We start from the raw sequence: 14,958 nt of genomic DNA on the forward strand, positions 1-14,958 counted from the left end.
AACGCTGCAGAAAGAAGAAGGCAAGCGTTGGAGACGATAAAAGAAAAGAGATAAAAAAAAAAGAAATGATGGAGCTCAGTCAACTTATATTGCTCCGGATCAGTTTGCCTCAACAGAGGAACGAAATGAATCCTCTCAGACGTAATATTCAATTTCTTATACCAAGTTCTTTTCGTTTTTTGCTTACTTTTGCTAGAACCTTTTGTAATTGCTCTAGATTCAATTAATAATATTTATTTATCTTGGTTAGACTACCAACTGTAAATCTGGGAAGTGAACCACTCTTGCAGACTCAAGGAAGCTGTGCACCGTCTGTAATTGCCCAAGACAATACCAGGTTCGTTGCACTCTTTACTTTCGATTCGATGGTTTCTAAAAATGAATTTGATGTGTTTCTAGACCTCTGCTTTTAATCTTGGTTTCTAATTTTAATTTGTATCTTTTTTTTAGGAAAAATACCTCAGAATCCACGGTAAAATATTTTAGAAAAAAGAAAATTCATCCAAGAAAGACTTTAAAAAGTCTAGCAGTGTAAGTTAAAAATATTTATGTTACTCTATCATATTTAGGTAATTAAATTTTGTTTAATTAATCTCACAGAAAATGTGTTTAAATGTCATTAGCGCTACACCCAATTCTGAGCTACAAATCATTCCGGTTCAACAAGAAACTCATTCTGAACCTTTGAAAATGTGAGCTTTTCAATGTGCGGATTCCTGTTTCTTAGAACAAATTCTAATTATTCAACATTAACTTCTTCCTTGTTTACATTCATTAGAAAAAATCCTCTTGTATTGTCTCTTCCAAGTTCTTTCCAGGAAGAGTTGATCAATGATGAATTTATCTATGTCACTCCCGAAAGTCAAACACAACAAACCTCTGATAAACAGTAAGTTTATAAATATTTATTCACCACATGAATCTTGTTCAGTTCTATGGGCTTGGTAATTTTAAATCATTACTGAAATATTTGCTGTTTAATGCAACAGTCCTACAAAAGAAGAAGAAGAAGAAGAAGAAGAAGAAGAAGAAGAAGAAGAAGACAACAACAACAACAACAACAACAACAACAACCTGAATTGTAAGTTTTACCATTATTTACCACATTGCTTAATTTAGGTTCAGTGGATTTGGTTATTTTAAATCACTTGATAGATAGTGGGTTCAAAATTTAGGGTTATTTTAAATCACTTCAACATCTATTAATGCAGCAGCCCTTTGGAACCACAACACCAGCCCAACAAAGAAGCAACAGTGCAGCAATCGGAAGAAGAAGTAGATGTTAATGTGTAAGTTTCACTGCTTATACAAATTCCAATAATTTCACTTCACTAAATGTTTTAATTGTAAATTTTATCTCTTCTGTTTCTTACAGCTGCCCTCTGGAACCTAAAAAGCAGGCTGTCGAGATATCTTCACCGAGCAAAACAGAGCCAAAACCTGCGTTGTCTCTTACGAGTTCTGTTATTGAAGAATTATTGAAAGATGACTATTTCTATGAAATTTCTGATGATGAGTAAGTTGCACTTAAAAGTTCCTTTTATTAATTTTAATGGGTTATTTTTGAACTGTTATCTGTTTAATGCAGCAGCCCTGTCGAAGAAGAACAGCAACCTAGCCAAAAGGAAGATGATATGCCTTCCTTTAACCTTGGGATAAGTCCACTAGCATCTCAACCAACTGATCCCTCTGAGCCGTCTGTTTCACAGCTTGAAGTCCTGGCAGAGGCGGTGGTATATACTGGAGTGATGGCAACATTAAAGTTTGCTGAAGCAACAACTTCCGAGCTACCCTTGCCAACTGCTGCAGTTTTAAAAACTCCGGAAAAAAAATCTCAAAAGAGTTGATCGAAAAGTGTTATCATTGGATGACACATGTAAAAAAGACAAAAGATAGTAGCAACGAATATGATGCAATATTTGTCTTGAAACATGAGGCGCTTTATGAGGGGTTAAGAGAATATTTCATGTCTCTAATTCCCGAAGAACAAGTGCACGCCTCGGTAATTTTTTTCCCAATTGCTTTAACAACAATAATTTTTCTAAACACTATTATACAGTATATCTCATAACTTTTCTTCGTGTAGGTTGTCAGTATACATAGCATGATTCTCAACCAAATCAAAGTTCGGCGGTATCAGGAACAAATATACATTGTGCCGCTAGATATTGTGGTAAACTAAATTTCTTATTCACGGCTAATTCCTGTTCGGTTCAGTCAGAATGTTAATATTGGTTCACCTAATTTTTATGTGTTCTGTTGAGTTCTTTTGCATGAAGAAAACTTTTTTCTTCATGAATGAATATTTTTCACGTCATATTCAGCATATGAATTGTATTCGGTTCGGTAGAAATTTGATTTAACTGATCTTCGTTTTGCATAATTTTATGTTGGGAAGACATGGCGTGGAGTACATTGATAAAATGACAAACAAGGCATACCAGTTTGATATTGAGCAGTATGCCCACCACAGCCATTTTCTTGACAAAAGAAAACTTGTTTCGCATCTATTTGTAAGTTGTAATTTCTAAAAATTCTTTAATAATTCTCTCATTTGTTATTTGTTTCCACTGAAATATTCTATCATTTATCCACAATTCAGCTATTTTTGCCAATTTGCAACGGAGCTCATTGATGGTTATGGATTGTTGATGTCAAGAAAAAGAAATTCTATGTGCTTGACCTTATCAATAAACCGAAAAAATATATACCTGAATCAAGAGTGATGCTGAACAAAATTGTTGTAAGTTATTTTTCTTGTAAATTATTCAAATAATTTAGTACATGAAATGAGTTTGATTTACTGTTGATGCTTTTTTTTTTAATTTTTGTGTCCCTTTTAGGGATTAATAATTTATCAGATGAGGGTTTACGCTGGGGTGGAACCCTTAATGGAAGATGAGCTAGGAAAAGAAGCAGAGTATATCCAACTGAATGGTCAACGTACAGAGTAAGAATCGTTCTCTTCTATAGTGCTATATTTAATGTATTTTATTTTGTATACTATTAATCATATTATACTCAATTCTTGCTTAGCTATGATTGTGGAATATACGTCATGAAATTGCTCGAAACAATCGATCCATGAAAGATCAAGAGAGGGAAGAGATATAAATATAGAGCTTGGACACATGTAAGTACTTTCTAAATTAATAAACTTCTTTCTTTTCTTATTTCAGTTAGATTTATTTGTTATGTAACTAATTCCTTTCAATTGAAATGTAGGAAGAAATTGATGACTTCAGGTACCAATATGGTCCAAATCTTCTGTTGCATGAAATGAACAAAATCAGAGAGCAAGTGATTTGAGAATCTGAAGCAATAAGACTGCCAAAGCCATCTGCTACCCTCTCCAGCCCTTATTGTAAATTCACATATGGGGATTTAGATAGTAAATAGGATATACTATGATTCATTAGTTGTATTTGACAATATTTTGTTTAACTTGTTTAAAAAAGCAAACAATGCTTCTTTCAATGTATATATGTGAATATTAATGTAAATGCTAATCTATGTATCTAATCTTAATATCAATACTTTTTTTAATGTATTCAATGTACTCATCGTGTTAATTTATAAATCTCTTGGAACTGTCTGGCTGCTGTTTTATTCCAGGTTCTCAGTGATTGCAATTAGTGTATTTACCAATACATTAGCAACACCAAAAAACACAGTGAACCGAAATTAATACACTAGCCGAACCGAAAACTGCAAAGACACTGAACCCTGAAGCCTAAACCGCTAAAACCTTAAACCCCTAAACCCTTAAAACCCTAAACCCCTAAACCCCTAAACCCTAATCCCTAATCCCTGAACCCTAAATTCTAAACCCTAATCCCTAAACCTTGAACCCTGAACCCATAAACCCTAAACCCTGAACACTGAACCCTGAACCCCTAAAACCCTAAACCCTAAAACCCTGAACCCTAAATCCTGAACCCTAAATCCTGAACCCTGAAGCCTGAACCTTGAACTCTAAACCCTGAACCCTAAACCCTAAACCCTAAACCCTAATCTCTAAACCCTGAACCATGAACACTGAATCTTGAACCCATAAACCATAAACCCTGAACACTGAACCCTAAACTCTGAACCCCTAAAACCCTAAACCCTAAACCCTGAACCTTGAACCCGGAACCCTGAACCCTAAGCCTGAACCCAGAACCCTGAATCCTAAACTCTAAACCTAAACCGTGAACACTGAACCCTGAATCCTGAACTCATAAATCCTAAACCCTGAACACTGAACACTAAACCCCTAAAACTTTAAACCCAAAACCATAAACCCTGAAAATCTATCCAACAAAGAGTTTTAAAACTTCAATGAGGAGCGGATAATTTATACACTTTTTGGCATTATTTTTAGTATGTTTTTAGTAGAATCTAGTTACTTTTAGGGATGTTTTCATTAGTTCTTATGTTAAATTCACATTTCTGGACTTTACTATGAGTTTGTGTATTTTTCTGTGATTTCAGGTATTTTCTGGCTGAAATTGAGGGACTTGAGCAAAAATCAGATTCAGAGGTTGAAGAAGGACTGCTGATGCTGTTGGATTCTGACCTCCCTACACTCAAAGTGGATTTTCTGGAGCTACAAAACTCAAAATGGCGCGATTCCAATTGCGTTGGAAAGTAGACATCCAGGGCTTTCCAGCAATATATAATAGTCCATACTTTGGTCGAGTTTAGACAACGTAAAAGGGCGTTGAACGCCAGTTCTACGCTGCTGTCTGGAGTTAAACGCCAGAAACACGTCACAAGCCAGAGTTGAATGCCAGAAATACGTTACAAACTGGCGTTCAACTCCAAGATTGACCTCTACACGTGTAACATTCAAGCTCAGCCCAAGCATACACCAAGTGGGCCCCGGAAGTGGATTTATGCATCAATTACTTACTTCTGTAAACCCTAATAACTAGTTTAGTATAAATAGGACTTTTTACTATTGTATTAGACATCTTTGATCAGTTTTATGCTATCTTAGAATTTCATGGGGGCTGGCCATTCGGCCATGCCTGAACCATTATCACTTATGTATTTTCATACGGTAGAGTTTCTGTACTCCATAGATTAAGGTGTGGAGCTCTGCTGTTCCTCAAAGATTAATGCAAAGTACTACTGTTTTTCTATTCAATTCAACTTATTCCGCTTCTAAGATATTCATTCGCACTTCAACCTGAATGTGATGAACGTGACAATCATCATCATTCCCTATGGACGCGTGCCTGACAACCACTTCCGTTCTACCGTAGATTGAATGAGTATCTCTTGGATCTCTTAATCAGAATCTTCGTGGTATAAGCTAGATTGATGGCGGCATTCATGAGAGTCCGGAAAGTCTAAACCTCGTCTGTGGTATTCCGAGTAGGACTCTGGGATTGAATGACTGTGACGAACTTCAAACTCGCGAGTGCTGGGCGTAGTGACAGACGCAAAAGGAGGGTGAATCCTATTCCAGTATGATCGAGAACCTCAGATGATTAGCCATGCTGTGACAGAGCATTTGGACCATTTTCACAAGAGGATGGGATGCAGCTATTGACAAGGGTGATGCCTCCAGACGATTAGCCATGCAGTGACAGCGCATCGGACCATTTTCCAGAGAGGATAAAAAGTAGCCATTGACAACGGTGATGTCCTTACATAAAGCCAGCCATGGAAAGGAGTAAGATTGATTGGATGAAGACAGCAGGAAAGCAGAGGTTCAGAGGAACGAATGCATCTCTATACGCTTATCTGAAATTCTAATCAATGAATTACATAAGTATTTCTATCCTTATTTTATGTTTACTTATTATTTAATTTCGAAAACTCCATAACCTTTTGATATCAGCCTGACTGAGATTTACAAGGTGACCATAGCTTGCTTCATACCAACAATCTCCGTGGGATCGACCCTTACTCACGTAAGGTTTATTACTTGGACGACCCAGTGCACTTGCTGGTTAGTTGTATCGAAGTTGTGAATGAAAAACAATTTATTAAGACGTGCGTACAGAGTTTCTGGCGCCGTTGCCTGAGATCACAATTTCGTGCACCAAGTTTTTGGCGCCGTTGCCGGGGATTGTTCGAGTTTGAACAACTGATGGTTCATCTTGTTGCTCAGATTAGGTAATTTTCTTTTTGTTTTATTTTCAAAAATTTTTCAAAAACCTTTCAAAAATTTCTCATATGTTTTCGAAAAATAAATAAATAAATAAATCTTTTCAAAAATATATTTTTCTTCAGAATTTTTAAGAATGAATTCTAGAGTTTCATGAAGCATGTTGAAGCCTGGCTGGCTGTAAAGCCATGTCTAATTCTTTTGGATAGGGGCTTCCAACCATAAGCATAGAGGCAAGTTAATTGGAATGTCAGCCGTGGCATGTCTGAGTTACATACTAAAGCTTGGCTGACTATTAAGCCATGCCTAACCCTCAGATTGGAGCTTTAGACTAAGAATACAAGATTCCTGGAATTCATATAAAAAAATTTTGAAATCCTTATTTTCTTTTTCCTATATGTTTTTTTTCGAAAAAAATATACAAAAATCCAAAAAAATAAAAAAAATCATAAAAATAAAAAATATTTCATGTTTCTTGTTTGAGTCTTGAGTCAAGTTGAAAGTTTGGTGTCAATTGTATATTCATCTTGCATTTTTCGAAAAATTCATGCATTCATAGTGTTCTTCATGATCTTCAAGTTGTTCTTGGTAAGTCTTCTTGTTTGATCTTGATGTTTTCATGTTTTATGTCTTTTCTTGTTTTTCATATGCATTCTTGCATTCATATTGTCTATACATGAAAAATTTTTTAAGTATGGTGTCTTGCATGTTTTCTTTGCATTAAAAATTTTTCAAAAAAATATGTTCTTGATGTTCATCATGATCTTCAAAGTGTTCTTGGTGTTCATCTTGACATTCATAGCATTCTTGCATGCATTCATTGTTTTGATCTAAAAATTTTCATGCATTGCATCATTTTCATGTTTTTCTCTCTCATCATAAAAATTCAAAAATAAAAAAATATCTTCCCCTTTTTCTCTCTTAAAATTTCGAAAATTTAGATTTGACTTTTTCAAAACTTTTTTAAAATCTAGTTGTTTTTATGAGTCAAATAAAATTTTCAATTTAAAAATCTTACCTTTTTCAAAATCTTTTTCAAAAATCAAATCTTTTTCATTTTTCTTATTTATTTTCGAAAATTTTAAAAATATTTTTCAAAAATCTTTTTCTTATCTTTATCTCCTAATTTTTGAAAATAACATCATCAATTAATGTTTTGATTCAAAAATTTCAAGTTTGTTACTTGCTTGTTAAGAAAGATTCAAACTTTGAGTTCTAGAATCATATCTTGTGATTTCTTGTGAATCAAGTCATTAATTGTGATTTTAAAAATCAAATCTTTTTCAAAACTAATTTCAATCATATCTTTTCAAAAATATCTCTTTATCTTATCTTTTTCAAAATTTGATTTTAAAATATCCTTTCTAACTTCTTATCTTCTTATCTTTTCAAAATTGATTTTCAAATTTGTTTCAACTAACTAACTAACTTTTTGTTTGTTTCTTATCTTTTTCAAAACTACCTAACTAACTCTCTCTCTCTAATTTTCGAAAATATCTTCCCTCTTTTTCAAAATTTCTTTTTAATTAACTAATTATTTTAATTTTTGATTTTAATTTTTGAAAAATTACTAACCTTTTTCAAAAACTATTTTCGAAAATCACTAACTCTTTTTCAAAAATAATTTTCGAAAATTCTCCTTCTCTCTCATCTCCTTCTATTTATTTATTTATCTACTAACACCTCTCTTCATCCCACATCTCTGCTCTCCTTACCCTTGTGTTTCTTTCTTTACATTACATTCTTTTCTTCTTCTACTCACACAGGAGAACCTCTATACCTATGGTAAAAAGGACCCCTATTATTATTATTTTTCTGTCCCTCTTTTTCATATGAGCAGGAGCAAAGACAAGAACATTCTTGTTGAAGCAGATCCAGAACCTGAAAGGACTCTGAAGAGGAAACTAAGAGAAGCTAAATTACAACAATCCAGCAAGCACCTTTCAGAAATTTTCGAACAAGAAGAGGAGATGGCAGCCGAAAATAATAATAATACAAGGAGGATGCTTGGTGACTTTACTGCACCTAATTCCAATTTACATGGAAGAAGCATCTCCATTCCTGCCATTGGAGCAAACAATTTTGAGCTGAAACCTCAATTAGTTTCTCTGATGCAGCAGAACTACAAGTTTCATGGACTTCCATCTGAAGATCCTTTTCAGTTCTTAACTGAATTCTTGCAGATATGTGATACTGTTAAGACTAATGGAGTAGATCCTGAAGTCTACAGGCTCATGCTTTTCCCTTTTGCTGTGAGAGACAGAGCTAGAATATGGTTGGACTCTCAACCTAAGGATAGCCTAAACTCTTGGGATAAGCTGGTCAAGGCTTTCTTAGCCAAGTTCTTTCCTCCTCAAAAGCTGAGTAAGCTTAGAGTGGATGTTCAGACCTTCAGACAGAAAGAAGGTGAATCTCTCTATGAAGCTTGGGAGAGATACAAAGAACTGACCAAAAAGTGTCCTGACATGCTTTCAGAATGGACCATCCTGGACATATTCTATGATGGTCTGTCTGAATTAGCTAAAATGTCATTGGATACCTCTGCAGGTGGATCCATTCACTTAAAGAAAACGCCTGCAGAAGCTCAAGAACTCATTGACATGATTGCTAATAACCAGTTCATGTACACTTCTGAGAGGAATCCTGTGAGTAATGGGACGCCTATGAAGAAGGGAGTTCTTGAAATTGATACTCTGAATGCCATATTGGCTCAGAATAAAATATTGACTCAGCAAGTCAATATGATTTCTCAGAGTCTGAATGGAATGCAAGCTGCATCCAACAGTACTCAAGAGGCATCTTCTGAAGAAGAAGCTTATGATCCTGAAAACTCTGCAATAGCAGAGGTGAATTACATGGGTGAACCTTATGGAAACACCTATAATCCCTCATGGAGAAATCACCCAAATCTCTCATGGAAGGATCAACAAAAGCCTCAACAAGGCTTTAATAATGGTGGAAGAAATAGATTTAACAATAGTAAACCTTTTCCATCATCCACTCAGCAACAGACAGAGAACTCTGAACAAAATACCTCTAATTTAGCAAACTTAGTCTCTGATCTATCTAAGGCCACTGTAAGTTTCATGAATGAAACAAGGTCCTCCATTAGAAATTTGGAGGCACAAGTGGGCCAGCTGAGTAAAAGGATCACTGAAATCCCTCCTAGTACTCTCCCAAGCAATACAGAAGAAAATCCAAAAGGAGAGTGCAAGGCCATTGACATAGTCAACACGGCCGAACCTGGAGAGGAAGGGGAGGACATAAATCCCAGTGAGGAAGACCTCCTAGGACGTCCAGTGATCAATAAGAAGTTTTCCTTTGAGGAACCAAAGGAATCTGAGACTCATCTAGAGACCATAGAGATTCCATTGAACCTCCTTATTCCCTTCATGAGCTCTGACGAGTATTCATCTTCTGAAGAGAATGAGGATGTTACTGAAGAGCAAGTTACCAAGTACCTTGGTGCAATCATGAAGCTGAATGCTAAATTATTTGGTATTGAGACTTGGGAAGATGAACCTCCCTTGTTCACCAATGAACTAAGTGATCTGGATCAACTGACATTGCCTCAGAAGAAACAAGATCCTGAAAAGTTCCTAATACCTTGTACCATAGGCACCATGATCTTTGAAAAAGCTCTGTGTGATCTTGGTTCAGGGATAAACCTCATGCCCCTCTCTGTAATAGAGAAACTAGGAATCTTTGGGGTGCAAGCTACTAAAATCTCATTAGAGATGGCAGACAATTCAAGAAAACATGCTTATGGACAAGTAGAGGATGTGTTAGTAAAGGTTGAAGGCCTTTACATCCCTGCTGATTTCATAATCCTTGATACTGGGAAGGATGAGGATGAATCCATCATCCTTGGAAGACCTTTCCTAGCCACAGCAAGAGCTGTGATTGATGTTGACAGAGGTGAATTAGTCCTTCAATTGAATGAGGACTCCCTTGTGTTTACAACTCAAGGTTACCCTTCTGTAAACATGGAAAAGAGGCACAGTAAGCTTCTCTCAAAACAGAGTCAACCAGAGCCCCCACAGTCAAACTCTAAGTTTGGTGTTGGGAAGTCTCAACAATGCTCTGAACATCTGTGAGGCTCCATGAGAGCCCACTGTCAAGCTATTGACATTAAAGAAGCGCTTGTTGGGAGGCAACCCAATTTTTATTTATCTAATTTTATTTTTCTTGTTCTTTCATGTTTTATTAGGTTCATGATCATGTGGAGTCACAAAATAAATATAAAAATTAAAAACGGAATCAAAAACAGCAGAAGAAAAATCACACCCAGGAGGAAGACCTTACTGGCGTTCAACGCCAGAACAGAGCATGGTTCTGGCGCTGAACGCCCAAAATGGGCAGCATCTGGGCGTTTGAACGCCAGAATTGCACCCCGGAGAAGAGCTGGCGCTGAACGCCCAGAACAAGCACCAATCTGGCGCTGAACGCCCAGAGTTGTGTGCAAGGGCATTTTGCATGCCTAATTTGGTGCAAGGTTGTAAATCTTTGAACACCTCAGGATCTATGGACCCCACAGGATCACCTCAGGATCTGTGGACCCCACAGGATCCCCACTTACCTCCACTCACTTCTTCTCACCCCTCTTTCACACAATCCCATAAACACTCTTCCCCAAAACTCTTCACTAATCACCTCAATCTCTCTTCCCTATAACCACTTCACCACTCACATCCATCCACTCTTCCCCATAAACCTACCTCATAAACCCCACATACCTTCAAAATTCAAAATCAATTTCCCACCCAAAACCCACCCTTATGGCCGAACCTTACCCCCCTCCCTTTCCTATATAAAGCCCTCCATTCTTCTTCATTTTCACATAACACAACCCTCTCTTCCCCTTCTTGGCCGAATACACCCCTCCCCCTCTCCTCCATATTTTCTTCTTCTTCTTCATCTATTCTTTCTTCTCTTGCTCGAGGGCGAGCAATATTCTAAGTTTGGTGTGGTAAAAGCATAAGCTTTTTGTTTTTCCATTACCATTGATGGCACCCAAGACCGGAGAATCCTCTAGAAAAGGGAAAGGGAAGACAAAAGCTTCCACCTCCGAGTCATGGGAGATGGAAAGATTCATCTCCAAAGCTCATCAAGACCACTTCTATGATGTTGTGGCCAAGAAGAAGGTGATCCCCGAGGTCCCTTTCAAGCTCAAGAAGAATGAGTATCCGGAGATCTGACATGAAATCCAAAGAAGAGGTTGGGAAGTTCTAACAAACCCCATCCAACAAGTCGGCATCCTAATGGTTCAAGAGTTCTATGCCAATGCATGGATCACTAGGAACCATGATCAAAGTAAGAACCCAAACCCAAAGAATTATATTACAATGGTTCGGGGGAAATACTTAGATTTTAGTCCGGAAAATGTGAGGTTGGCGTTTAACTTGCATATGATGCAAGGAGATGCACGCCCCTACACTAGAAGGGTCAACTTTAATCAAAGGTTGGACCAAGTCCTCATGGACATATGTGTGAAAAGAGCTCAATGGAAGATTGACTCTAAAGGCAAGCCGGTTCAATTAAGAAGATTGGACCTCAAGCCTGTGGCTAGAGGATGGTTGGAGTTCATCCAACGCTCCATCATCCCCACTAGCAACCGATCTGAAGTTACTGTGGATCGGGCCATCATGATTCATAGCATCATGATTGGAGAGGAAGTAGAAGTTCATGAAGTCATCTCCCTTGAATTCTACAAAATAGCCGAAAAGCCCTCTCCTGGGGCAAGGCTAGCTTTTCCTCATCTTATTTGCCATCTATGTTACTCAGCTGGAGCTTTCATAGAAGGAGACATTCCCATTAAGGAAGAGAAGCCCATCACTAAGCAAAGGATGGAGCAAGCAAGAGAGCTCATTCATGGATCTCAAGAGACGCATGAAGCTCATCACCATGAGATCCCGGAGATGCCTCAAATGCATTTTCCTCCACAAAACTATTGGGAGCAAATCAACACCTCCCTAGGAGAATTAAGTTCCAACATGGGACAATTAAGGGTGGAACATCAAGAGCACTCCATCATCCTTCATGAAATAAGAGAAGATCAAAAAGCAATGAGGGAGGAGCAACAAAGACGAGGAAGAGACATAGAAGAGCTCAAGGACATCATTGGTTCCTTAAGAAGGAAATGCCACCATCACTAAGGTGGACTCATTCCTTGTTCTTACATTCTCTGTTTTTCATTTTCTCTATGTTAAGTGCTTATCCACGTTTGTGTCTTCATTACATGATCATTAGTATTTAGTAACTTTGTCTTAAAGTTATGAATGTCCTATGAATCCATCACCTCTCTTAAATGAAAACTGTTTTAATTCAAAAGAACAAGAAGTACATGAGTTTTGAATTTATCCTTGAACTTATTTTAATTATATTGATGTGGTGACAATGCTTCTTGTTTTCTGAATGAATGCCTGAACAGTGCATATGTCTTTTGAAGTTGTTGTTTAAGAATGTTAAATATGTTGGCTCTTGAAAGAATGATGATAAGGAGACATGTTATTTGATAATCTGAAAAATCATAAAAATGACTCTTGAAGCAAGAAAAATCAGCAAAGAACAAAGCTTGCAGAAAAAAAAAAGAAAAAAAAATAGGCGAAAAAAATAAAAATAAAAAGCAAGCAGAAAAAGCCAAAAGCTCTTAAAACCAAGAGGCAAGAGCAAAAAGCCAATAACCCTTAAAACTAAAAGGCAAGGGTAAATAAAAAGGATCCCAAGGCTTTGAGCATCAGTGGATAGGAGGGCCTAAAGGAATAAAATCCTGGCCTAAGCGGCTAAACCAAGCTGTCCCTAACCATGTGCTTGTGGCGTGAAGGTGTCAAGTGAAAACTTGAGACTGAGCGGTTAAAGTCAAGGTCCAAAGCAAAAGAAGAGTGTGCTTAAGAACCCTGGACACCTCTAATTGGGGACTTTAGCAAAGCTGAGTCACAATCTGAAAAGGTTCACCCAATTATGTGTCTGTGGCATTTATGTATCCGGTGGTAATACTGGAAAATAAAGTGCTTAGGGCCACGGCCAAGACTCATAAAATAGCTGTGTTCAAGAATCATCATACTGAACTAGGAGAATCAATAACACTATTTGAACTCTGAGTTCCTATAGATGCTATTCATTCTGAACTTCAATGGATAAAGTGAGATGCCAAAACTATTCAAGAGGCAAAAAGCTACAAGTCCCGCTCATTTGATTGGAACTATGTTTCATTGATAGTTTGGAATTTATAGTATATTCTCTTCTTTTTATCCTATTTAATTTTCAGTTGCTTGGGGACAAGCAACAATTTAAGTTTGGTGTTGTGATGAGCGGATAATTTATACGCTTTTTGGCATTGTTTTTAGTATGTTTTTAGTAGAATCTAGTTACTTTTAGGGATGTTTTCATTAGTTCTTATGTTAAATTCACATTTCTGGATTTTACTATGAGTTTGTGTGTTTTTCTGTGATTTCAGGTATTTTCTGGCTGAAATTGAGGGACTTGAGCAAAAATCAGATTCAGAGGTTGAAGAAGGACTGTTGATGCTGTTGGATTCTGACCTCCCTGCACTCAAAGTGGATTTTCTGGAGCTACAAAACTCAAAATGGCGCGCTTCCAATTGCGTTGGAAAGTAGACATCCAGGGCTTTCCAGCAATATATAATAATCTATACTTTGGCCGAGTTTAGATGACGTAAAAGGGCGTTGAACGCCAGTTCTACGCTGCTGTCTGGAGTTAAACGCCAGAAACACGTCACAAGCCAGAGTTGAACGCCAGAAATACGTTACAAACTGGCGTTCAACTCCAAGATTGACCTCTACACGTGTAACATTCAAGCTCAGCCCAAGCATACACCAAGTGGGCCCCGGAAGTGGATTTATGCATCAATTACTTACTTCTGTAAACCCTAATAACTAGTTTAGTATAAATAGGACTTTTTACTATTGTATTAGACATCTTTGATCAGTTTTATGCTATCTTAGAATTTCATGGGGGCTGGCCATTCGGCCATGCCTGAACCATTATCACTTATGTATTTTCATACGGTAGAGTTTCTGTACTCCATAGATTAAGGTGTGGAGCTCTGCTGTTCCTCAAAGATTAATGCAAAGTACTACTGTTTTTCTATTCAATTCAACTTATTCCGCTTCTAAGATATTCATTCGCACTTCAACCTGAATGTGATGAACGTGACAATCATCATCATTCCCTATGGACGCGTGCCTGACAACCACTTCCGTTCTACCGTAGATTGAATGAGTATCTCTTGGATCTCTTAATCAGAATCTTCGTGGTATAAGCTAGATTGATGGCGGCATTCATGAGAGTCCGGAAAGTCTAAACCTTGTCTGTGGTATTCCGAGTAGGACTTTGGGATTGAATGACTGTGACGAACTTCAAACTCGCGAGTGCTGGGCGTAGTGACAGACGCAAAAGGAGGGTGAATCCTTTTCCATTATGATCGAGAACCTCAGATGATTAGCCATGCTGTGACAGAGCATTTGGACCATTTTCACAAGAGGATGGGATGCAGCTATTGACAAGGGTGATGCCTCCAGACGATTAGCCATGCAGTGATAGCGCATCGGACCATTTTCCAGAGAGGATAAAAAGTAGCCATTGACAACGGTGATGTCCTTACATAAAGCCAGCCATGGAAAGGAGTAAGATTGATTGGATGAAGACAGCAGGAAAGCAGAGGTTCAGAGGAACGAATGCATCTCTATACGCTTATCTGAAATTCTAACCAATGAATTACATAAGTATTTCTATCTTTATTTTATGTTTACTTGTTATTTAATTTCGAAAACTCCATAACCTTTTGATATCAGCCTGACTGAGATTTACAAGGTGACCATAGCTTGCTTCATACC

At 37.3% G+C, this 14,958-nt stretch overlaps 1 non-coding gene across 1 annotated transcript; it reads right to left on the reverse strand.

Moving 5' to 3' along the window:
* Positions 1 to 8,469: 8,469 nt before the first annotated feature.
* On the reverse strand, positions 8,470 to 8,574 carry LOC148547247 (small nucleolar RNA R71). Its single transcript, XR_015897349.1, has one exon. It is a non-coding gene; the product is annotated as a small nucleolar RNA R71 (small nucleolar RNA).
* Between the last annotated feature and the right edge of the window lie 6,384 nt (positions 8,575 to 14,958).

The sequence above is a fragment of the Arachis ipaensis genome, chromosome B8 (genome assembly GCF_059453495.1).
Source record: "Arachis ipaensis isolate K30076 ecotype BB chromosome B8, ASM5945349v1, whole genome shotgun sequence".
NCBI classification, from domain to species: domain Eukaryota; kingdom Viridiplantae; phylum Streptophyta; class Magnoliopsida; order Fabales; family Fabaceae; genus Arachis; species Arachis ipaensis.